The sequence below is a fragment of the Mus musculus genome, chromosome 4 (genome assembly GCF_000001635.26).
Source record: "Mus musculus strain C57BL/6J chromosome 4, GRCm38.p6 C57BL/6J".
Classification (NCBI taxonomy): domain Eukaryota; kingdom Metazoa; phylum Chordata; class Mammalia; order Rodentia; family Muridae; genus Mus; species Mus musculus.
In genome coordinates this window covers 5,679,826-5,705,596 of record NC_000070.6, presented here as the reverse complement: position 1 = coordinate 5,705,596, position 25,771 = coordinate 5,679,826, and the positions used below count along the sequence as shown (strand labels likewise).

Here is a 25,771-nt window from a genome sequence, read left to right as displayed (position 1 = left end):
TACCCCCTGTCTCCACATGGATGCTCCCACCCCCCACCCCACCTGACCTCTAAATCCCCTGGGGCCTCCATTCTCTTGAGGGTTAGGTGCATCATCTCTGACTGAACACAGACCCCTTAATCACCATGGAAATGCAAATCAAAACGACCATGAGATTCTACCTCACATCAGTCAGAGTGGCTAAAATCAAAACCTCAGGTGACAACACATGTTGGAGAGGATGTGGAGAAAGAGGAACACTCCTCCATTGCTGGTGGGATTGCAAACTGGTACAGCCACCCTGGAAATCAATCTGGCAGTTCCTCAGAAAATTGGAAATATATCTACCTGAAGACCCAGCTAAACCACTCTTGGGAATATACCCCAAAATGCCCCACCATGCCACAGGGGCACGTGTTCCACTATATTCATAGCAGCCTTATTTGTAATAGCCAGAAGCTGGAAACAACCTAGATGTCCCATGACAGCAGAATGGATACAGAAAATGTGGTTCATTTACACAATGGAATACTACTCAGCTATTAAGAACAAGGACATCCTGAATTTTGCAGGCAAATGGATGGAACTAGAAAATATCATCTTGAGTGAGATAACTCAGACCCAAAAGGGCATGCATGGTATGTACTCACTAATAAGTAGATATTAGCCACAAAAAAGAAGAAGAAGGAGGAGGAGGAGGAGGAGGAGGAGAAGGAGGAGAAGGAGGAGAAGGAGAAGAAGGAGAAGAAGCAGCAGCAGCAGCAGCAGCAGCAGCAGCACAGAATATCTAAAATACATTCCACAGAACTCAAAAAGGTCAACAAGCTGAAGTGCTCAAGTGAGGATGCCTCAGTCCCACTTGGGAGAGAGAAGAAAGTTGTTTGCAGTATCAGAAACAAAAGTATTCTCTCAGAGAGTTCTAAAGCATGCCAGTGAGAAAACACCATTGCTTGGGTACAGTGACTCCACTGACGCTACGCAGGGCAAGCAAGAGTATGACAGGGTGCTCATCACTGAGTGAAGGAGAAGAAAGCAGTGCCAGCCCCTGGTCAGTTTTTGCTTCATGCTGTCCCGGGCACTCTTATACATGCTCGGCCCACACCGGACAGCATCAGTCATTTGTTCCAGCAGCCACCGAGAAACATAACTGCTGTAGCCACATGGCCATGGAGAACACTGGTGGAGAGATCACTAACCTCATACAGTCCACACAGGAATGAACAAAGGAAGAAAATCAAAATAGAAAAGTAGAAAAGATGCTATTCTAGTTTGCTGTTTGATTGCTGTGGTTAGCTTATGATAAAGGGAAGGAAGATGCTCATCTGGCTTGTATTGTGACTAACAGTTTACCACTAGAGAATATCAGGTGCTCAAGCAGGAAATAAGTGGAACCCAGGGAGGAATGCTGCTCACGGGCTAGCTCACTGGTGCATGGCTAGCCCACTGACTCATACAACTGGGGCCAACTAGCCTAAAGCATGATGCTGTCTACTGTGGGCTAAAATCAAAACAGTCTTTGACAGATGGGAGATTCTCTCTTCCCAGGTGACTCCAGGTTATAACAAGCTGACATTAAGAACTAATCAGGACAAATGTTTTAAGCCCAAAGGACTGGTTTACCACAGTCTAAATATCTCAATATCCAAGAAGTAGCCTTGCAAATAACTTTGTACTCAGCACTCAATTATGCCCATATACAGACACCTGTGTGTGTGTGTGTATGTGTGTGTGTGTGTGTGTGTTTGTGTGTGTGTGTGTGTATGTGTGCACCTGTAACTGCATGAGTGTCAGCATGCATGTGCATGAAAATGTCCACCAACTCTCTGGGGCCTCTTATCAATGATCCCCATCCATTTCTTTACTTATGTCAATAGCTTATATTTCAGGTTGTAACAGAAAAGAGAGATGCCTGAAGGAATCCACGAGTTTACCATCCCAAGCCCTAAAAATTAGAGAAGAAACCCTGTAGGCTACCCACAGACTGCATAGCAGGAGCTCCAGCTAAGTGTGGTTACGGTAGTGAATTTGTTTTTAATATGGGTGTACATAAATCAAGCAGTAATTAGGTTTTGCTGCACTGAACAAGATCTGTCTGTCAACCTCCCCCACCAGCCACAGACAAGTAGCCCATTGCCATTCAGAGCACAAGTGTCTTTGTATTGAGTCTTGTTTTCAACCTTAGTCCTAAAGTGCAGGACTAGAGAGAGGTGCAGTAAGTCACAGAGCTCAAAAATCCATACTGTGTGGCAATAAGACCAGAGATGGGATGAACAAGGCTGGGGGAGGGGATCTGAAATGGGCACCATGGAACATGACTTAACAACAAAGGGTCACATCAGTTTAACGAATACAGTAGTCTGAAAATGAACCAGCTTATAAGCAAAGCAATGTTGCAATCTTCACAGACGCAGACATAAGACATGGACACACAACACACAGACAGAGGACGCAGAGTGAAGTAAAAAACTATAAGATTTTAGTCAAAGCAAATCCAACCTTAGGACATAAACATATCACCTTGGACACTTCATACAGGAGGCTGAACCCCATCAGCACATGCATGAACTACATTCTCAGAAGAATTTTAGTTCTAAATGTTACCAAGTTCTGTGAAGGGAAAGCTAACTTTATAAACTTTTTGACACAATACTCCTTAAACCTAGGGCCATGTACATAACTAGGCAAGCACTCTACCCCTAAATTATTTTTCCAACCCTCTTCTTACTTTTTATTTGAGTCAAGGTCACATTAAGTTGCCTTTGAACTCATTCTGTTGCCCAAGAAGGCCTTCCCTTGCAATTCTCCTGTGCACACTTCCCAGGAGGTAAAATTGCAGACCTTCACTATCAAACAAAATATCCATGTACCCTTAATCTGATCTGATGGGTTTTGTTTTGGTTTGGTTTTTGGTTTCTCTAACTTATTAAAAATTTTAAAACTGCAGAAATTGAAATAGTAATAGAAATCCAAATACCAATGAAGTATTATTTCAAACTGCTGATCATCTTCTATTAAGAACTCATCCTGGGAATTTTCAAAGCCCAAACATGAATTATAACGAAATTATTTTATGAAAGTTTTAGATTTTAAAAAGTTGTATGTGATGGCCTGAGGATTGGAACACGTTTCATCAACAACCACGCAGCACATGCATGCTGACACTCATGCAGTTACAGGTGCACACACACACACACACACACACACACACACACACACAGAGGTGTCTGTATATGGGCATTTCCGGTCATTATAATATGAAACCAGCCGCATTTAAAGCCTAAATGACCACATATGCAAGTTAATAAAATTTTCCCTGTATAACAGAAGAGTGGATTTGTCCCAAAGACCATAGGTTGGCAACCAGTAATGTAGATGAGACTAAAACATTATATAGATTTCAGCCTCCAGTACATATTGGAAACTGAACCTTCAGAGAAAAAAAAAAAAAAACAGAAATAAGCATTTGTCTGTCTCCAAATGTACATTATATATTAGATGCAGGAATTCCAGGCTGTTGCTAATTTCTCATCATGCAACAGGAGATTTATAGTGTGTATCTTTCCCACACAAAGCCTGTGAGCAGGTGCTAATGTGGCTCACAGCTGGAGACACTGCATACGCTGTATGAGGTTCAAGGATTCAGGAGTGTCACTTGTAAGAGCATGGCTGATCTGCCTGGAATCAACATTCAACAGGCCCAGTACACACTGAAAACAAAGAGAGAGTCAGATCTCTTACTTATGAGAACAATTTACTAAACCTCAGGAGGGAACTGAAAATATCATGCTGTGAAAAACACATAAAGTAATAAGGAGACCAGAGAAAAAATGGGGCCCATCCTTCCCAAATGGCACACAGGGCTGTAGACTATACTCACAAGCAAAAGAAACGAGTAGTTAAAACCCAGGCTTTACACAAGAAACAGCACCCGCCATACACACAACCAGCACACTGACAGGCTCACCTGCGCAAAGCAAGGGCCCCTGAGAATGTCACCTACCACTCTCTTTAGGATATCACACCATACACTGCAGCACACATCTGTCCCAGTCTTGTTTTACCATCCTTATTAGGAATCCCAAACTACATGTTTTTCTTCCATAGTCTCACTTTCATCTCACTAACACGAACTGCTCAGGAGGACAGAACCTTGTCTCTTTCTTCCTGTTGCAGACCTGGCTTTCAGGGCAATGCTCTGGCAGAGCCAGCTCTCAATAAATACTGTTGGAATTAATGTGTGTCATACGCGAGGCATCTTTTCCACACAGCATTGGGACCTACCATTTCTCTCTGCAGGATGGGGGCATGGCTGCATCCACTTTCTAGTGCTGTGGAACTTTTGCTTAGTATAAAAAGATGACATTAAATGTTGGCCTTCCCATGGCAACAGAGCAAGAGTTTTATTTTCACTCCGAGCTCCCCTGTGAACATGGAACATTTTAGCCGACTCTGTGGTGAGAATTTGGAAGCCAGCGTTTACTCTTACATAAAAACAGATGTCTCCACTCTCAGGTTCCCAGGCTCCAGATAATTTTTTATGCTGTATGTTTTAAATTTAAAAAAATATTTAAACAGGACAAAGAGCAGGAAGTAAAATTCAAACTTCTTTGAATATAAATTTGGGGAGAATCACAGAACTCTGATCATGTGTGTGTGTGTTTGCAACAGAGAGGCATGGGTGTCAGAAACAATGCACAGCTTGTCACTATAGTAAACGGTACCAGGGAACCACGGGCCACCTCATTTAAAGCAGTGCCACTTTTCTGGAATAGGTAGGGAACAAAGTAAGGCCAGACACCATAACCTTGTTTAATACACACTAGGCGTCTATGGATGCATACTTCTCTGGCTGACAACTTCTATGAAGTGATTTCAAGATGTACATATGAGTAAAGCAACACCCAGGAACCTACATGGATGCTCCTTAGTGAATTCACCCATGGTTGCCTAACAGCACACCCAGAAATCCCCTCTGACAAGTAAGTCAGCAAGTCTCTAGAAAGCACTGTGTCTCTAACTCAGCTTCTTTTCTTATTAGCTCATTAACAATGATGTCACTCCAATGCATTCTAAATTGCCCTTGTCTGTGATGCAAGCACATTTACGTCTTAATTCTTGACCATGTGCTGCTTCTGGAATCCTGCCATTTGTCCTCACTAGTGTCTACACCAAACCAGTGTTTGTCAGATGTCTGATTACCAACTCAGGCTGGCTCCCTGTAGCCCATCTTGTCAAGTTAACCATTCTCCCTGGGATGGGCCCTGACTGTTGATAACAAAGCCAAGCTAAACCTTTCACTTGGTCCAGTTTAGGTTTGGTGTTGAATATATGGCTGCATGTTTGACTCCAGGCCTCATCTGCCCACTACTAACTTGGGGGGGCAACTGACCAAAATATACAGATGAATGAATGAAATTATAAGCTCAAATCTCCCAGTCCTAATAAGTAACAACGTATTCCTTTTCTCTCCCATAGAAAAACAGTAAGCTTAGGAAGAAAGAATACCCATTAAAAGTAGCCTGTACCATGTTTAAGTGATACGGTTATGATGGTTCAGTGAATGATGATCACACACTCAACAGGGGACCCAATACAATGAGGTCATAGCAATGAGGTAGCACAGTATAATAGTGTGTTTGTGGCACAATGCCAGTCACTTGAAAACAAAAAAACACTGCTGGGCTGGGCACTCTTCTTGATGAGAAATGATTGTTGCTTGCATATGCACTATCCTTGCCAGTACTGGGATTAAACCTAGGGGCTTCCACATGCTAGGCAATTTCTCTAACACAAATTACATTTCAGACCTTTAAAACAATCTTTTGTATCTTTTTTAATTAGAGAGAAGGTCTTGGTAACTTACCCAGGCTGATGGCTAAGCTGCAATCAACCGTCTGGAATATCTAGGATCCAAAGGTATATCATACTTTTTGTCATTATGGTAGACTTCTACAGATATCTTTATTATATACTTAATATATAGCTTCAAAAGAAAAACTGTAAAACAGTCTGTTATGTTATTCTAGAAGTAGCCTCACACATCTGCCGCTGTGTCACTGGACTGCACCACAAGGCCACGTGACTGCCAGCCTCACAATTTCCATCTTGTAAGTATACTGCATGATGCAGGCAGAATTACCCAAGGACAAGCTTCTGAGAACAAGTGAGGCGTGACTATTTGAGCACTGGAGTTAGTCTGGCAATTCCCAAGCATTTTAGCTGAACTTTCTTAGGGAGGCAGAATCCTTAAGTGACCCTAGGATTTCCACTCGCCTGTGTTCACCTGAACAATATCCTCAGACAGTAACTCCAGGATTTACAGTGCAGGCTGGTCTGCAGGAAAGGAGACAAGGCAGCCCGGGCCATATCACAAGCTTTAAAGCAGCTCTGTCTGGTTGTTGACATAGAAGAAAGCGCAGACACCTGATTTGTGCTCCCGAGAAGGCTGCATGACTGACCTGCAAGTAGTTTCAGGTAGAAACGGAAAACAGTCTCCAGCTAGCAGTCAGAAACTGGAGCCACAGCCCTGTCAACAACCTGAGCTTGGTCAGATTCATCCCCAAGGCCTTGCCTGAGAACATGGCTGTGCAACGCTAACACTGTCAAATCTTAGTCAAGGATCTAGCTGGCCTGTGCTGGGCTCTGGTCCTCAGAACTGGGTGCTGTTTGTGGACTTTTGGACTAGAGAGCATTAGAGCACTAATGTGCTTTCCTGTGTTCACAGAGAAATAACAGCATTCTCTATGCACTGGAAACACTGCTAACTGTCCCCACAGACCTGAGCACTCAGCCAAAGGCAGAAAAGCAGATGTCAGCAGCCATCAAGAAGGCATCTACCCTCCCTACAAAACCGTGAGCTCTCAGAAGGCAGAGCCACAGGGCTGTAATGCAGTGATGACTTCTGTCTCCTGACCTATGTTTTCATAGGGACAATTTGAAAAACAATAATGGACAAGCTGTTTCTCTCAAGTGCTCAAACAGGAATCAGGCCTTTTGTGACATTGTATTAATGCTATTATCAATGACAGAAACAAAAGTAATAGAGCTTATTATAAGAAAGTCAGCAGCAGAGAATGTTTTATCCATTACTTTTCGTCAGATAAATATGAACTACTAAATACAAATATTCATAAGAGAAATTACGGTTATTTCAAATGTAGACCCACTTGTTCTGGGTCTACTCCGTGGCAGACATTACACAGCACAGGTAAGTCAACCCTGGCTCTCCAAACACGCACAGTCTGCTAAGGAGCGGTGGGGGGTAGCTGCAGTAATGTAAAGCTCTATCAAGAGCTATGGTTTTAGAAAGGAGTAAAATGATATAGTTTATATGATTTTTAAGGAGGGTTGTAGTTTAAGGCTAACCTACAGTGTGTGATTAAAGAAAAAGACACTGTTGCGAGGGAGCAGATCACATGACTGGGATCTGCTCCTCTAAGCGCCAAAACAATGGGACAATGATAATTCCTTTTCCATAACATAATGAGCATCCTGCGCGGAGCCCCACAGAACCTGTCCTAAAGGACACCTGAGCCTTCTATTTTTATCCTCTTGATAGGAGCAGATGATTTCCTCAAAAAATGTTTCTGCAGATGCTGTTGGATGAGCTTAATTAGACAAAACCACTGCAAAGCCCTGTGGGCTGGACACCAAACTGCCAACCAATGCTGAGTGATGTGTAAGCAGGTAGTGTGCAAAGCAGTTGAAGGAGATCTAGCACACAGATTTCCACAGCACACAGGATCCAGGGAATGAGAATCATAAAGGTTTCATGCTAGCAACTATACTAAGGCGTAGGAAAAATAATAACAGAAGTTAATGTTTAAATTAATTCTTACTTGGACATTATATTTCCCTTTTAATTTTCACTCACTGAGACACCAAAAGGAAGCCAGTGTTTAAAAATCCCCAAATCTCATCATTCATTATGTACATCAACAAGCACACAAAACCCTTTATGTCCTGTAACCAGTTTTTCACAAAAATAACCCAAAATGTATGGAGACAGGATTCCTGTATTACCCTGTGATAAAAAGTATGATTTAGTCTTTAAAAAAAAAAAAGATAGAGAGAGGAGGAGGAAGGTGGGGGAGGAAGCAGGCAGGCAGGCAGACAGAAAGACACACACACACACACACACACACACACACACACACACACACACACACGAAGAGGCAGAGGCAGAGGCAGAGGCAGAGGCAGAGGCAGAGGCAGAGGCAGAGTGTCAGTCAGAGAATGATGAACAGGGAACCTCTGGTCCACAGTTGTGTATTAGTGAGCCCCAGCTTGTTCTCATGGGCTCTAGGAACCTGAACAAGAATTATGCTTGAACAGGAGATGATCACTGGGCCCTTCCAAGGAAACAAAAATGGTATTGCAGATGTAGCTCAAAAAGTGCTCCGATAATGAAATTAATCAACCATCTTAAACCTCATTACCCACATCCTCTCCAAACACTAGGCACACAGCTTCAGGTGTGTTTTCCTATGGGCAGATGAAATAAGCTGAAATTCTGAGGCACACTGTGTCACTGCTTTGAAAAATTGAAGAGTTTAACACAGGAAAGAAACCCACTAGTTTTCTGTACTTCTGCTTAATTGGTGTCAGTCTTTAAATGGCAATTTTAGTACTTCTGGGAAATGTCCGTACTGTCACCAGGATTTTTCTCTACATAACTTGTCTAATCATTTTTTCTTTGCTTTGCAAGTCTGGGACCATTACAGATAGAGACACCAACTCTAGAAACCTGACATATATAGCTAAGACTCCTGACTTCAACATTCATGTCCTTAAAAGTCTATATACTATATGTGAAGGCAAACACTTGCAGCTAACCCTGACAGCCACAGTAGATCATGTCCCCATCACCACTACTCAGGAGAAAGCACAGTGGACAGTAGACTATACACGTATTTAAACCTAGCCACTGATGGTTGCCTGACTTTCAATCAATCTGTCTTTCTGTGAAATTAGTGTGGGGAGGTGGTGCCTGCTGACAGGAACACTGACCTGCTGGGTGTGGGGACCAGCAGTGCAGCTGCCTAGCATGTATAGGACCTGCTTCCATACCCTATAGCACCACAGGAACAAAAGAAGAGAAAGAATGGACTGCTTTTTGTCCTGGGGTGAGATCTGGACAAAGGTCTCCTTCTTTGGATCCCTGATCTAAGTGAGCAAGAAAGCAATTATATGCATATAGAGTATACAGATATGGTAAAGGCTTTCTGGTCATTTCAGTTAAATTGACAGGAGACTGTGCTCTAAAGAGAAATTTCATTATACACTGTACACTACAAAACAACAACAAAACAAAACCAAAACAGCTACAGTATGTGGAACCAGAACTCAGACATTCATTTTTAATGATTAATGCCTGGATATTAAAAATTAAAACAGATTAAAATATTGTATCTTATTGTCCTCAACTATAAAATGAGCACTTCTCAGAATGACCCAAGTTATACAATGAACTAATTTCTGAATGGATTATGATGATTTTTTCACATTTCTGTATTTTATATGAATATTTAGAAAAGAACTGGTTTTGACAATTCTATTAAGCTAGTAATTCATTTAAAAGCAATATTTTACTACATAACCCAGTTGAACTTGCTATCCTCATGCCTCAGCCTCCTAAGTAGGAGGCACCAGGCTAGAACTGTTGTGATAATTTAATTACACAAAATATAGAAATTAAACTATAGCCAATCTGCTCAATGAATAGCTCATTTAATCCCCTTATGTTAAAATAGTCTTAGCTGGAAGAATCATTTTTCTGTAGTATCCAATTGTGTATGTTCCCCTTACGATACATAGGTTGAAATCCAGTGAGCAAGGCAATGGCACTGGGAAAGCCTCTGAGTGTTCTTTCCTGCCCAATCCTGAGGGCAGAGTGTGCCTATGAAGGAGCCCAGCTGCTTCTTCCATGCTGCCATGTGAGACCACAGGAGCTGCTTGCTTGAGGAAGGAGCCCTTGACAGTTCAGAGCCTGCTGATGACATCCAGTTGTTTCCACCTTCCAAAACTGGAAACAATAAACTCCCACTGGTTTTAATTTACTTAGTCTAATGTGCTTTATTATATCAGCCCGAATAGATTAGATATTCATTTTTTTCTTTTAAAAGTATGGGTGGGTATTATTTTTCAGCATGGACATGTGTGCACCACATGGATGTAGAGATTTCAGAGACCAGAAAAGGGCATTAGATCCTTTAGAACCGGACTTACAGATGACTGTCAGCCACTCTGTGTGCTAAGGATTGAACTTAGGTCCTCTGGCAGAGTAGCCAGTGTCCTTAACCACCAAGCAATCTTCCCAGCCTCAAATTAGATATACTTTTTAAAAGTGTGTCAGTCCCCTATTTGGTGCTATAATCTGAATAGTTTCCTTACAAAACTACTCCTTGGTTTACATTACATACGGTATGGTTTTGACACACATCCAGAAAGAAGTACTTGAATTTTAAACAAAATTTGAACTCATGCAATCAATAAATGGACATGACGATAGGATGTAAGTTGGATCTGAGTGGTTTTAGGGCAAAGGGTAAAATGTGTATGTGTCATAGAAAGGCATCACATATAGAACTGTTTGCAGAAACATTTAAGTGTCCTACCTATTAAGCATGTGGAGACTGCTTCCACACTGATGGACAGATTACCTCTTCTACTTTGTGAGCATTTACTGAATTCCCTAAGTAGTCAAGGATGACCTTGAACCCCTGATCCCCTGCCTCCACCTTCAAAGAGCTGAGATTACATGTGTGTGCCATTTATCAGTTAATATTCTGAGAAAAGATACAGTAGCAAAGAAAACTGTGACGATGCTATCAGGGATAGACTCCCAGCACAGCATTCTGATTTCTATTGGCAGATCACATTCTTGAATGTAGGCTCTGCTGCCATGTCACAGACTCCAGACCACACTTCCTAGGTGCGACATTCTTACTGAACAGACCTGCAACACACTATCTTGCCAATTAGTGTCACTCTACTAATTCTTAAAGTAATTAACAGACTACTAAGCTTTGACTTTTAACTAATTAAATCACGTTAAAGAGTTTTAATTTTAGCTAGATAAGTCACTATTGTCAAAAACAAAGTAGAATAAAATCTACATCACCAGTTTACACAGAACATGTTTGTTTACCCGATGAATAGATGGCGGGTTCCATCTCCATCAATGCATAAAGTCTTCTGACAGCTCCAGGATATTAGCCACAACCAGCATTTTGTTACAGTGTCCATGAGTCCCTAGAACAGGAGTCACATAGCTAGAAAGGCCCCTGAAGATAGGAAGTGTGAGCTAGCAGGGTTAGGACAGCTAGGTATAGGTAACTATGTGATATGAAAGGGAACATGGGAAAATCAGAGAGGGTTTTAATTACAGAAATGTAACCTCCCCCAAGCCTGAAGCTGGCAGAGCCAAGGCCTTGACTTTGCTGCCACTAAGGAGATTAACTAGGGTGGAGCCTGTCTTCCTGGATCACTCTATTGTTCAGCCACTGTCACTGTTGCTCTTCAAGATTCTGCTACCTGCTGGGTGGCCGCCCAGCTATTCCTGAGACCACACCCTATCCTGCATGTGGTCACCTGCAACTGGGCTCCAAGGATGAATTGGCAGGAATGGGCCTCCCCCTCCTTTATAAGCACATTTGCCATTAAACATTTGAGCCTTGAACAGAACCTTGTCTTGGCTCCATTTCTCTCTCGTCCGCCTAGTTCCCCTCTCTTTCCAGCCCCAGTTTGCCTCCCAGGTGTAACCCAGTTCATGTTAGCCGCGGCCTGGTTTCCAACAGTTTGGAGTCCAAACGTGGGACCTGAGGAATGGCAGAAAAACGCTGGAGGAACGCTGCTTGGTAATGGAGCTCCACGGAAAGGAAAGAATCAGAGAATTTGTATGGGGCACGGTGAAGCAACAGGTAAAGTGTTGCTGTAAGTGCAGAAGATACGGGCTAAGGTTGGAATCGGTGCTAACCCAACGTTGCATTCACTTAGGTTGGCAGTGATTTATCAGAACTAGGAACGGATCAGGCAGTTGTCCACAGTTTAAAAAACAAAAACAAAAAACAAAAAAACAACTGCTTTAAGCAAGAAGAAAAAGGGTTTAAATTAAATAATCAGGCAGATGTCCGCAGACAGGAGTTGCATCAGGCGGCAGAAACAGGGTTTGTAATAATAAAATAATATAGAGGAAAATGGATTTTGAAACTCTCCCAGAGGCAGAGAGAAATGTCAGGGGACGCCCTGTCTTTTTCTCTCTAGTCCCTACAGCAGAAGTTCTCTGCCCTCTTTGTGTTGTCTAACATCTAGTGTCTGGTGCACCTCGTGTCGATCCATGTGTGTTTTGTCTCGTCTGAATGACTGAATGTTCTGTGTTTCATGTTGGAAAATTAAGATGGCTAAAACTTTATCTGCTAGCTCAGCAAGAGAGTGGCCACATGCTTTAGCCAGGATCAGGCACAGCAGGAGGGCTTCTGCTGGAAAAACAGTTTTTTTTGAGAAAAGGAGTTTGCAACCTCTTAGTTTTAAGACAAATAGGCTGGTAGTTGTTCCTTCCTAAGAAAATTCTCTGCAATCTTGATTATTGCATTTAGCTAGTGACAAGGTCTTATAATTATAGCTAGAAAAGTTGAAATTCTTTGATTGGTCTAAATTTATTAGACTCATGTAGCCTCTTCATTTGGCTTTTTACTGGTCTTAGAGGTGTAATATGCTCTGCGAGTCTTCATCACAAGAGTATTAGCTTATAAGTTATTGGGTATGATCAAAAAGGTGTAACACTGGTTACTAGAAAGTTAGCTTTAAATTGGTAACTCAGGTTTGGAGTCCTTCAAACACGTGGCATAAGGCAGGCCAAAAGGCTGGGCCTCTAAGGATACTTCTAGTTGAGATAATATTTAATGTGATTCTTATCCTAGAAAGTAGAATTAAAGATAAGATTTAAAGCAATGTCTCTTTAATGAAGCATTGAAACTTGCAGTGTCATGCAGTCATAGGTATAAATTGGCAGCCAAATTTCTCAACGTGATAGTGAAGTTTTGATGTTGATCCTAAAGTGATAAATTGTTTTTAAATTGGGTTTTGCTTTCCCAAGGTTGTAGTTATAGTCTAATATTGCAAAAGAAACTTCATAATTCCGAAATCTGTCCTCACGGCAAGAGGAACTAAGCTCAGAGCAGCCTCTACGGGGGTGTAACCCAGTTCATGTTAGCCGCAGCCCGGTTTCCATCAAAAAGGGAAGGAAGGAGAACAATAAGAGATAGGAGGAGAAGGAGGGAAAAATAACAATAAGGATGTCTAAAAAAGTCATGAAGAATTATGTTTTTATTTACCCAAAATTGCATATATTACATATAAGCATCTGTGTGCACATATACATTAATAGTTTAAATGAAATTATCCTACTTGAGCTGATAATGGTCCCACCAAGAATCATTGACTCTAACAAAATCATCAATACCAGGCATAAGAAACCCGTTGAAGATGTTAGTTGGGGGAGTCCAAGAATCCCTCAAAACAATCTAGGCTGTTGCTGTTGACTTACGTTGCCTCTATGACGTTGAAAGTGAGTCTCTATTGAAGCAGACACACATACTTTGGACACAGGACTCAGAAGACTCAAGTTGAACCTTAATTTAAAGCCTTCTTTCTGAGGATGAGCTTCCACAGTCCTGCAGGTATGAAACCTGCCAAGGGAGGAAAGCAATTGTTCTACCCAGCTGCAGCACCTATGAACCACAAGAGTAACCAGAATTGGCCGAGAATCATAAGAGGGCAATGGTGACTCAAATCTTGGTGGTAACAATCAGATCTCTAATTGAATTTAAAAGACTCACTCAACAGGAGGGGATTCATATTTGCTACAAAAAACCCAGCCAAATACCCAAGGCTAATAAGGCCACAAATCTTAGAGGAGAACCCGAAACCACCACTTAATTAACCAGAAATATTTCTTTCTCTCTCTCTCTTTTTTAAGGCAGGGTTTCTCTGTGTAACCCTGGCTGTCCTGGAACTCACTTTGCAGACCAGGCTGGCCTCGAACTCAGAAATCCACCTGCCTCTAACTCCCAAGTGCTGGGATTAAAGGTGTGCGCCACCACCGCCCAGCCAGAAATATTTCTAACTCCATTCTAAATATTTATCCTTGTATCCACAGATGAGTGTAGCTCTCACATTCATCAAAAAACTTCTATTTGCAACAGAGACTAAAAGAGAAAACAAAAACTGGTCAAAATACAGAGATCAGGTGCTCCTCGGATGCCAAGTCCCAATGGACATATCTACTATACAATTCCTGCACCTAATGTTCAGAGATCATGACAGAATTGGGGAGGGGTTGAGGAGAAAGACAATAAGAGCCAGAGAAAATCTGTTGTGAGGTTGTGTCTCCTAGAAATGGCAGGGAAGTGTTAGCTATGATACCTCAACAATAATATAGAGGCCTAAACAAAACTGGAACCAATAGGAGCAATATAAATGCTATTGTGGAAGAGGGAACGCTCACTGGGCAAAGACAACGAACTACAGGCAATTAAGAAATGCTGAGAGCATTATAGTCTTCTCCAAGGATAAGCCCTTAACTAGTTATCCAGTACCCAGTGGATAGTCATGAGATACACACACACACACACACACACTCAACACTAAATGATTCAGCAGGTATTATTTATTATACGAGTGCGTGCACTTGAGATGCAATTAGCGAAAAAACATGAATTGGAGAGAAAGCAAACAAGAGACATTGGATTCGACAGAGTGAGGAAGGTAATAGGAAAAAAATGATGCAATTATAATTTAGTTTAAATTTTGTAATGGCTAAAGGTCTTCAAAAAAAATTAATCAGTGATTATTTCTAAACAGCAGTGAAGGTACCTAATAGAGAAGAAAGTTTTGAGGAGCTTTCCAACAATGGCCAAATCCTTACTAGGCAAGGCTTCATCTGGAAGGCATAGTCCAGAAACCCAAGGACACCAACACCTGTTGGAGCACAAGGACTGCTGAGTGCACAGCTGCTGCTAGCACTTGAGCTGGCTCTTCCTGTGGCTTTCCCTCACAGTGAGAGGCATACTAGAGGACAGACATCTTCAGATTATGTAATCAGCCAGGAACAAGACTCCATTCCTAGCAGGGTGCAACTGTCCCAAGGCTCTTATACCCTGCCTGCTGAGGGCCTGTTTTCTTTCATGTTACTTGAATGGCAGCCAATCACCAGGGTATGGCCTTTCCACCCTGAGAACCATAGCCTTCTCTGAAGTATAATCTGTATTTAGATCCTGGGATCCCAATGGGAAAGAATGTTAGAACAAGCTGCAGAGCAGCAGAGATGCAGGCCAGTCTAAAGTATGAGATGAACAGCTAAGAACCAGAAACTGACATGGCATATTAATCAGCTTCTCTTTATCTATTTTCAACTTATTTTGATGTAGATAAGGTTCTTAGATATTGAAAACCACACATTTAAAAATTGTAAAAAGGAATTAAATGTAGATATGTAGTACTTCCAGCATCAGTCACACTGGCGTATACTGTGCTAGACAATTGCAAACCAGACATGAAATGCTGGCATGTGGGCGGTACATTGTGGGACCTTGTGGGGTGGTGAGCTGTAATAGGCAGCCTGGTCCATGGTCAAGCTCAGGCTTAAAACCCTGGTGACACAGCAGATGACTGTCGCCTACAATGGATGGAAGGTGTTTGCCATGTCCCCAGACACCAGGATCCTGACAGGAGGCCTCAGCTCTCCATAATTCTGTGGCTATCAGTCCCATAGGGCAATGCCCCAAGCCCCTGGCATTCTGTCTGGACTCCACCCCCACAGTTACCTGGCAAGAGCCAGGTATGATCCTCACCACAGTTACCTGGCAATAGCCAGGTAGGCCTGGCCCACTATAAATGGGGCTGCTTGCCCCCTCCTCTCTCTCTTACTCTCTTACTCTTGCCCCTCTCTCTTTCCCTCTTGCTCCCCCTCTTCTCCACATTCCCCTACCCCCTCTCTCCACGTGGCCATGGCTGACCTCTACTTTTCGATTTTCTCCCTCTCTCTGCCTTTCTCTGCCTCTACTACCCTCTTGGCTCCCCTTCCCTAACCTCAGGCCCACCCTGAGAAAGTGGGGTAAGGTTTCACTCATCACAACTCTCTGCCATGACAACAAATGCCTTAAAACCATGGACTGCTTCTTCTCATCAGGATCCACCATGCTAGAGCAATGGAGCAGGTCTTCCTCTAAAGAGCCACATCTAATCTCACACAGGAGGCCTCTCTGCGTTCTCAGCCACAGTCACCACCAAGCCAAGCTGCCCTACTGAGCAAACCAAGGACTCTCCTCCCCACGGGAATCAGCTGGCACTCTCCTCACCCCCTCTTTTCTCTTTGGCCTGGGCTAGAGCCCAGCTGAGGGCCCACACTCCATTCTCAGCTCTTTCAGGGCAACCAGTGGAGAACCCGGCATCCCTGGCCTCTGTGCAGCTCAGGGACCCATTAACCAGACCTGGCAGTTATGCTAAGACCTCAGACTGTGTCTCCCCACTCCTGGAATGGGGAACTGCTGCTTCTCACACCTGATGCCTGCCCTGCAGCAGTGTGGGGTATGCGCAGTCAAACTGCCCACGTCCTGCCTCCATGAGAGGCTCTAGCCCTGTGGTGGACTGGATGCAGGATATCATTTTCACCCACAGTGTATGTGTCACCAGAATGGCTGGTCAACACTTAGTTCTCTTCTCCTAAAAATATTCTTTATTACACTCATTTGTTTGGGGTGTGTGTGTGTGTGTGTGTGTGTGTGTGTGTATCCAAATGTGGATCTCAGAGGAGATCTTGGGGAAAGTTGGTTCTCTCTTTCCACCGTGTGGGGATACTGAGATTTGAACTCAGGTTGGCTGGCTGGGAGGTAAGTGCCTTTACCTATTGAACTAACTGCCAGCCCCAGTTCCCCATGTTTAAGCAGCCTCCTAAGAGGATGCTACTGGGCATAATTAAAACAAACACAGTAAAGGCGTCCAGGGAAACTAAGGGTCTGACTTAAAAAAGCTATCCACACAAGAACCAACCAGGGAAGAAATGGGCCCTGCAGATGCTGCTGCTGTTGCATGCGCTGTCCTCTTTACAACTGCCGCTTCCTGAAAATGCACACACTACCCTTCAAATTAATTTACAACTACAATTTTAGAACTTGTTCATCAGAAACGCAATCAGTGCAATTCACTGGACAGAATACGTGGAAGCAAGAAGGAATAAACAGGAGAGGTTGGTGCAATAGTCCTACCCTGGCTGTGCCTTCCTCTTAGTGGGTAGACAGGAAGTAAGGCAGGAAAGTTGGGAAGGCAGGCCACCGCATATTTCATAAGACAAACCAACTGACTTTAATTCTGAGCACTGCTTCCTAGTAGACAGCAGAACCAAATCCCATAGCTGAAAGTGAGAGAGGAGTGGATACAGGCAAAATGGTTTCTTTGGGCAAAGTCCTTATGTACTAAATGTTTAATACCACAAAATGTGGTTAACCCCAAATTGTTCTCGGCTAACGAGTGTAGCACAAAACAATGTCACAAATTGGTGACATATGGTGGTCCCTAGTATGAGTGGACTTCATCCAGAAGAATGATTTCACTGTCTTAACTAAAGGGCAACAAGACTCTTCACCTACTCTGTCTTTGACTGTGGCGGATCTCAAATTTGCAGAATATAAAAAATCATGACAAATCTGCCTGTGGGATAGGGATATGCGCTCATCAGTTAACATGCTGGTTGAAAGATCACCATTAATTAGTCATACTGAATCACTGATCATCCCTAATCATAAAAATGGAGGAAAATACTGCCTCTAGGGGCACTGCAGGTGTGGCTATTGTGTCACATGTGCACTACTAGGTGGAGATAGAGGCTATGCCTACATTCACTGTTCTGACCTGTGAACATCTGAATGACTAATAGCCTAACATTCCCTAAAAAAGTGAGCCTGAAACAACCACTATTATGGAGAGAGGGTGCCCAGACAGGGAGCTAGTCTGAGATGACCACCAGTCTGGTATCATGCAGGCCCAAATTGGCTCCCAGGGTGGGAAGTAGGCTGAATACTAGCAACCTGTCTGAGATTGCAATCCCTGGACAGATATGAGCTGAGACAGATGGCCCTAATATAGGGCCACTTGAGCAGGCCGAGGTGAGAGATGACCCCAAGACAACCACCAGACTAGTGCCATGGAGCCTGGACAGCCTGAGATGACTACCAGTCTGATGCTGAAAGGCCTTGGGGATCAGACCATGCTCAAGATGAGCCCTGCTCAGAGCCATAATGCTTGAGTGAGACACAGCCATCCTGAGACCACTCCAGACATGACCTAGATGCTCAGAGACCTTGGGCACTGCTAAGAGGAGCAAGTGGTGTAGAGATGAAACAGAAAGATGTAGGCACAATGAAGAGTGCAGAACTGGAGACCCGAAGAAGAGCCTAATGTGTGAGTATCCAGTGATGCCTCCTGGCACCATGGTGGGGTCCTGGTTTGTGTTGCCACTGAGGGCCACATGTACATCTGTGTCTCTGAAGCAGCAGGGCTCTGTTACCACCCAAAGCCAGTCAAATGTACCTGCTGTGGGCTGCCACAAAAGGTCAAGTTGACATCTGAGGAATGTGCAGAGCTGGCTCTACCCCAGCTGGCTTCCAGGAGGAACTAGCCCTGGGGCCGTGAGAGTTGATCACACCCCTAGCCAGCTGCAGTACTCCAGAGAGCAGACCCTCACATTTCAGAAGATGCTGGAGGGCTGGACCAGAGGATAGAGCATGGGCAAGCCATCCCTACCATTCATTTCCTGTGCAATGGGGTGACAAGGGAGAAATGCCCTCATCTCCTCTCCTCTCCCTTCCCCCATTCCAGCTTCTCCCTATAGCAGATGGGAGAACTGGCCCTGACCCTCACCAACTACAACATACAGGAGAGCAGGCCCTGGACCTTGACTGGGCATCAGGGTAGAGCTGGCCCTGGTTGCCAGGAGAGGCAGGCTAGTGAACCTGTCCCAAGTGCATGAGAGCAAGAGAGCTGGCAGGCTGACCAGCTCAAACATTGCTCAACCTTTGATCCAGGGTTTTGAATTGGCTCACCAAATGTCTACCCTATTGATGAATGCTAGAGTGCATTGAAGAGGTTAGTCCTACAGATCCAAAACTACAGGATCTCCATTACACAGAGCAACAACAGGAAATCAGAGAGGTGACCCAGTGTGGTTCCAATACTCATAGAGTAGCAGAAGCCGGAAGCCTCAATCCAGACCAAGGAGTCACTGTAATGATCATTTGCATCCAAAAAAGTGTGGACAAAGGGAATACTATGGGACACACTGTGACACAGTACATCATGAGACTTTATTCTGTTTGGGGAGAGGTTACAGGGTAGGTGGCGATGGTCCAGAGGGACTGGCACGATGGGTCAGACTGGGCCATTAGGTGAGCTCTTTCCTCAAAATGAAATAAATTTCCCATTCCTAAATGTTTACTTCAAGGGGTAAACACAGCATTTGTCACTATAGTTTATTTCAATAATATAGAATCATTTGTCATCAAGGTTTCTGAAGCAAGAATAGCAAAGAAAGGGGAAATATCCTAAAGTAGACACTTTCAGCCTCATTAGAAACAGAGTGTATACACACACACACACACACACACACACACACAGAGAGAGAGAGAGAGAGAGAGAGAGAGACAGAGACAGAGACAGAGACAGAGACAGAGACAGAGACCAAGCAACCTTGGGGGGAGCCGCCCTGCACACAGGCCACTGACACAGGTTTCTCCGTGATGACCACACTTCAAACATCATTAAATGAACTACTTACAGAAGAGCAAAGTGCTCTTGCCATCTGCTTGCTAGATGAGCAGGAGTCCCAGGCTGCAGGTGAACTTGCTCTTGGCAGAGAATTATTCATGCCCACAATAATAAGTTTTAAGAAAAGAAGAAAGAGGAGGAGGCTTACTAAGCAGATGTGCTTGGGTGTAGTATGCTGTGGAAGATAAAATCTTTGAAGATGTGACCTTCAAAGGAGGTTAACTCACTCTAGGGACTTAAAATCATCAAAGATCATATCAGAAACAGCAACCAGAGGGGCCTGGGGCCCAATACAGTCTCTCTCACAGAAGTAATTTCTTGAATGACTTATTTGGTAGAACTATCAAAAAGCACTGGATAAAATTTTAAGGCCATGTAAATACAGTAGAATTCGCAACAGTAAGATTGTGTGTGTGTGTGTGTGTGTGTGTGTGTGTGTGTGTGTGTGTGATAAAAATTCAACAGTAAGGAATAGAAAACAACCAGAGACACAGGCTTTGGTGACCCTGAGCATAGACCTGAAGAATATTCAGGCCTGCCTCGGCACTGCCTCTGTCAGCCAACAGCCACTCTAAGACAAGTCATGCCATGTTCACATGGGGACCTACTCCATGGACACCACATTCTGGCTGTCAGACAGCGCTGCATTGTCAGCAGGACCCCAAACACAGCCAGCTCTGGAAGAGAGATGATCAGGAGAAGGCAGGGCCAGAGAGGTGCAGTGGCATGAGCTTGTACGTGCATGAGTGTGTACCAGTCATGAGCCCAGGTCAGGTGAACCCCAGCCTGAACGTAAGCACACTGGACCATCAGTGAGAAGGACTCAGAAGGAGCAACAAGGGGGTCACCTTTCTTTATCTCACCCAGGTAACTTTTCTCAGAAATAACATGCAAACCGTCATGGGCCCATTCAATGCAAAGTTACAGCACAGGATGACAACTCTGGCTGATTAGCTACGGGATCCTTTAAGCTGAAGGCCAAGTTGCTGTGGGTGCTGGGAACATCCCTGCTAAGTAGAGCCTCACGATGCTGCTCAGGAATCCCCAAGAGCTAAGCATGAAGCTCCTCAATCTTTGCTAGGCATGGGGGCAGGAGACGGTACTTTTGATGGGTGACTTGATGCACCTGTTCGTTTCATAACTGTTTAAATGAGGTATCTATGCAAGGAATAAACCTAGAAAAAAGCATCCCCACCACGTTCCTTTGACTGTGCTGGAGGCAGGCAGCAGTAAAACAAGTCCACTTGTCTCAATCAGTGTTAAATATGGTCCTCTCTGCTTTATACATGTCAAGACTTCAGAGGCATAAAACAACACAGTTCTGAGCAGAAAGCAGTCAGTGGCAATAATCCCAGGACTAACGGTCAAGAATGATGGCGACTGTCACCAGATCCACAGTGAGTATCAGCCAAGATTTAATGTTTTAGCAAAATGAGTCTGTGGTATATTATGCATCATCAAACAGCTCTCAGTGAGGGAAGGCCAATGTGTCTCTCAATGGATACAATTACCTTCCTACAATACACATAAATTGGATGAGCTACTGAGGAAGAGACTCTAGAACTCATTTTGATCTAATGTACCCTGAATTTCAACCCAATCAACCCCTACAGGAGCTGTACTGTAGTGATGCCTATCTGTCTCGTGACGGACTCTAAAGAAACTAGAGCAGTCTGAGATCAGAGGTATTCTGCGATGGGCAGAGAACAGAGGGAAAATGAAGACGCCAGCGTTGATGGCAACAGTGAGAAGAAATGGCAGTTTTCCAATGCTAATGATCTGAGGAAACAAGTCAAGACACTGCTAAGAACAATTGCTCAATGAAAAGAGACTCTGCTAGGCACATAAGCAGGTTGCAAGTAACATTCTACTTGAAAACAAAAGTTCATCATTTATGACTGGCATGTACCCTATAAACCAAAGATTTATGTCATAATAGAAGCAAGAAGGAAGACAGAAGTGTATATACATTTGAGTGCATACTCCTGGAAAAAGCTAAAGGTACTGTTTTGATTTTTTAAAGGGACTCCTATATAAGCAGAAGAATCGGAGCACCTTCTGTAGATGGCTAATCAACCTCCATTACAGACTATGTTGTGAAGAATGTAACACAGCATGGCTTCACTACACTGACATGTAAAAGGCCGATCACTATATAAATACCTCAATAAGTCAGGAAAATAAAGCACACCTTCAGGTAACTGTATTCTACTATACATAATAAATGCAAACTATAGTGCCCCAGCCATGGCTTCACTTTCCACACCTTCAGTGCCAAGTGATCAACCACTGCAATCAATCAATCAATATATGGAAAATTTAAGTGGGATGATCTCAGATATTGTGGCTGCATGGTAGTTCACTGCTTATGTTCAAGCAATCTGTTATTTTACTTAACAATGCCCCCCAAGTAAGAGCACGCACAGCAACACTGTTGTAGCTTTTTTTACCTATTAGTTACTGTCATTACTCTCTTGCTATAACTATTTTATACGTTAAACCTTTACCAGAGGAATATATGCATAAGGCAAAACTAAATTCAGGGCTCTTTACCATCTACCATCTCAGTCAAAACTGCAGTTATTAAAATATAACCTCCTATGGCTTAAGGGATTCATGATAATAAGATGCCAATCCCAAAATTCATTTTAGAATGATATAAGATTGGATTCTAGAAATTAAACATAATTAGTATACTCGGAGAAAAATATTTAAATCCTTATCATTGGTCAAGTTTAAAGAATTTCATGTTACTGTATGTATTCGGTAACTACATGTTACTTCATGTGTTCATACTTAGTTTGCTTTGATGATACATTTCAGACTGATAAAGGCAAATACGATCAATATGAGAGGTGAAATCAGACGTCCCTGTGGCCTTCCTTCACTGTGATAAAACGCCCCATAAAAACAACTGAGAAGATAAAGATTTGGTTTAGCTCAGTGTTAAAGGTTTCTATCCTTGCTCAGCAGGCCAACTGCTCCAAGTCAGGCCTGTGGCAGGTCAAAATAACACAGTGGTACAACAGGAGAGAGAAAATCAGACTACCTTGTAACAACCAGCAAAGAAAAGACTAAGAAAAGGCATGTTCATCAAAAGCACTGACCCCAGTGACCCGCTTCCTACAACTAGGCTCTAAGAGCTTTTTTTCTCCTTCTTTTAGGATTTTTCTTTCAAAATTCCTGATAATGTGTGTTTTCTTTTTAGTGTGTGCTACATATGTGTAGGAACCTGCAAAGGCCAGAAGCAGATGTCAGATTCTGGAACTGGAACTACAGGTAGTTGTGAGACACCTGATGTGGGTGCTAGGAATCAAACTTGGGTCTCCTGGGAAAGCTGTGTGTGCGCATAACCATCAACCCATCTGTCTACCCAAATAGGTTCTATTATCTGATAACCCACTAAGTGTGGACAGAGGATGGATCTACCAGTGACAAATCATCTGAAGAAGCCAGCAGCTCATGATCTAGTCTTCCCTGAACAGCACCATCAGCCAGGGATTTGGCCTTTGACACCTGAGCCTTTGGGGATATTTCATATGAAAACCATACTGTCTGGACAATGTACATTTAGGTGTGGTGGGGACTGTCTTCAGTACCCACAGAACAGCACCTAACATCTTGGTTTTCAGAAACTTTTACTTTGTTCTTCCTCAACTTTTGAGAGGAACCTGTGTTCTTCTAACTTGTTTACTTATAGGACAAACCATAACCTATCTCATACAACCACGTATTGTGTCACCATTCTATGAGCAATGGGATCTGGGAGAATGGAGGCACTAAACTGGCAGACTAAAGCCTCAGGTAATAGCCAACTTTATTCAGAGCCCCAGACAATGTATACTCTGAGGGCTAAGAAAGGTCACTTGAGTGAAATTCTCATGGGCTCAAGCTATATTCAATCACAAACACAAGCCGCATAGGCCAAAACCATTTTTCCATAGAAACATATAAAGAATAATTGAAACCTTTCATTTGACAACAGCAGCAAGCACGGAGTAATCTGCAGTAAACTCACTCCTATCCATTACACCTGGCAGAGCACAAGAAAGCATGCCGAGAACAATTCCGCTTGGAAGAGACTGAGGTCCCAAGACTCCTGCCTTGTTTCCTTGGAGTGCTCTGAAGAGCACTCAGGATTCTCTTCATATGACTCGCTCTATTCCTGGCCTATGTTTGAACAATATTGAAGTAAAAAGTGCAAATAAACTTCAAAAGTCATCATGAAAGGAGACCAGTGTCCAGTACTGAGAGGACACTTTGCAAGTCCAGGGCTAGATTTCTAGCACAGGATCTAATGCCATCCTTAAGGTTAGAAAGTCTTCATTTCGAACAGAACATACATACAACTTAGGCCAAAGCATGGTCCTTCCTTGTAAAATGCAGGGAGATTTGTAAAAATTCAGCCATAATACCGCTATCTGCCAGACGTGAGTAGAGGCAGAACAAGTTCTTACAAAATTAGCTGAGAAAAGATGAAGCAAAGGGCACCAATAAAACGGCCTCAGAGAGCAGGGGCTGAGAAGCACCACCAGGGATCTCCACAGGGCCTAGGACCTGCCCCCAGCACAGGCTAGGCAGGTCTGCCAGAGAAGAGGCCACAGAGCAGCAATGGCAGAAAAGGGCTATCAATGCTCAAAGTTGCTACTGTTGGGTAGGACTCTCATCCAGCTCCCTTTTCAAGAGGTCCAGACCACAGGCAAGGAACCTTGGTACATCAGAGTTCTTACAGTAAGGTTCAGAGGGATGAAGCAGGCAGGCAGGAAAGGAAGGGTGGAAGAGAAGCAGCGGGAAGACTGCAGGAGGAAAGCAAGTCTGATGCCAGACATGCGCCCCTCAGGCATCATGAGAACTGTATTGAAATGCACACGTCCTCCCAGTTCCTTACAATTCTGCTTCACAGGGAGACGGAGAGCAAATCTGAAAGTCATCATGCCCTCTGGATCTTAGCAAACGGCTTCTCATTTGCTCAGTCCCCTTGAAGTAGTTTCAGTTCAGTTCTCATCTGCCCTGTGCGTGTCCAATGCTGGCATAGAGACAACGGAGGACGGGCACTGACAGCATGGTTCACACACAGCCCCTTGCTAATTTATAAGATTTACAGTGGATTATATAATTATACTTTCTTTTCTTTAAAAGCTCTGCCTCTGCTGTGTGTGTGTGTGTGTGTGTGTGTGTGTGTGTGTGTGTGTGTGGCTGGAGATAGAATCCAGTAACTTGTGCATGCTGAGAACAAATTCTACTCCTGACCTGCACCCTAGCTCTATACAGTATTTGACTGCTAGACAATGTCATTCATTTTAGCTGCACACAAAGCAAATCCTATGAAATGACTGCTTAGGAAATTCTCTAAGGTGACAGATTTAACTGTGTTTTCAGTTCAAAGGACACAGAAAAGAAAGCGAAAATTTAAGTAAGCTGCATTTAAGTTATGTATAGTGTATGTGTGTTGTTCAATTTCAGGTTGGTTTGCTCCTTAAAGTTTTAGAAAAGTACATAGAATGAATGTGATGATATTTCAAAGCCTTTTATCTTTAAGAATAAGAAGAAACTCCATCTAATAAGATAGAACAAATACTGTTGTACATTTAATTGCTTTTAAACTTATAAAAACTCAAGACTATACTGCTCTTTGTATTTAGATAGTAACGGAAAGAACAGAAAGATTTAGAAATATAGAGCTATTCACTCCAATTGCCACTCAGAGGCATAGCTTTTATGAATGAAATGTTATGATCAAGGAGGAGGCAATTATTTATTGAACAAACAATGAGGTTACTGAACTAGGAGCTTTCGGGATTCCCTCCTACTGTTGCGCTCTCGTCAGCATTCTGAATGAAAGCATTTGTCCTGTTACAAACATACCATGATAACACTATTGACTTATATCATGGTCATTGAGGGCTTCCTCACACGACAAGGTGTGCACTTTGTGCCTGGAACAGCATATTTTATATATGCCAACTCATTCGGT

At 43.2% G+C, this 25,771-nt stretch overlaps 1 protein-coding gene and 1 non-coding gene across 4 annotated transcripts in view; one reads left to right on the top strand and one right to left on the bottom strand.

The window, feature by feature from the left end:
• Positions 1-25,771, bottom strand: part of Fam110b (family with sequence similarity 110, member B) — a 157,093-nt gene that overhangs the window by 95,505 nt on the left and 35,817 nt on the right. The gene's annotated exons all lie outside the window — the stretch shown is intronic.
• Gm24337 lies at positions 17,795-17,920 on the top strand. Its single transcript, XR_003955507.1, has one exon. It is a non-coding gene; the product is annotated as a small nucleolar RNA SNORA17 (small nucleolar RNA).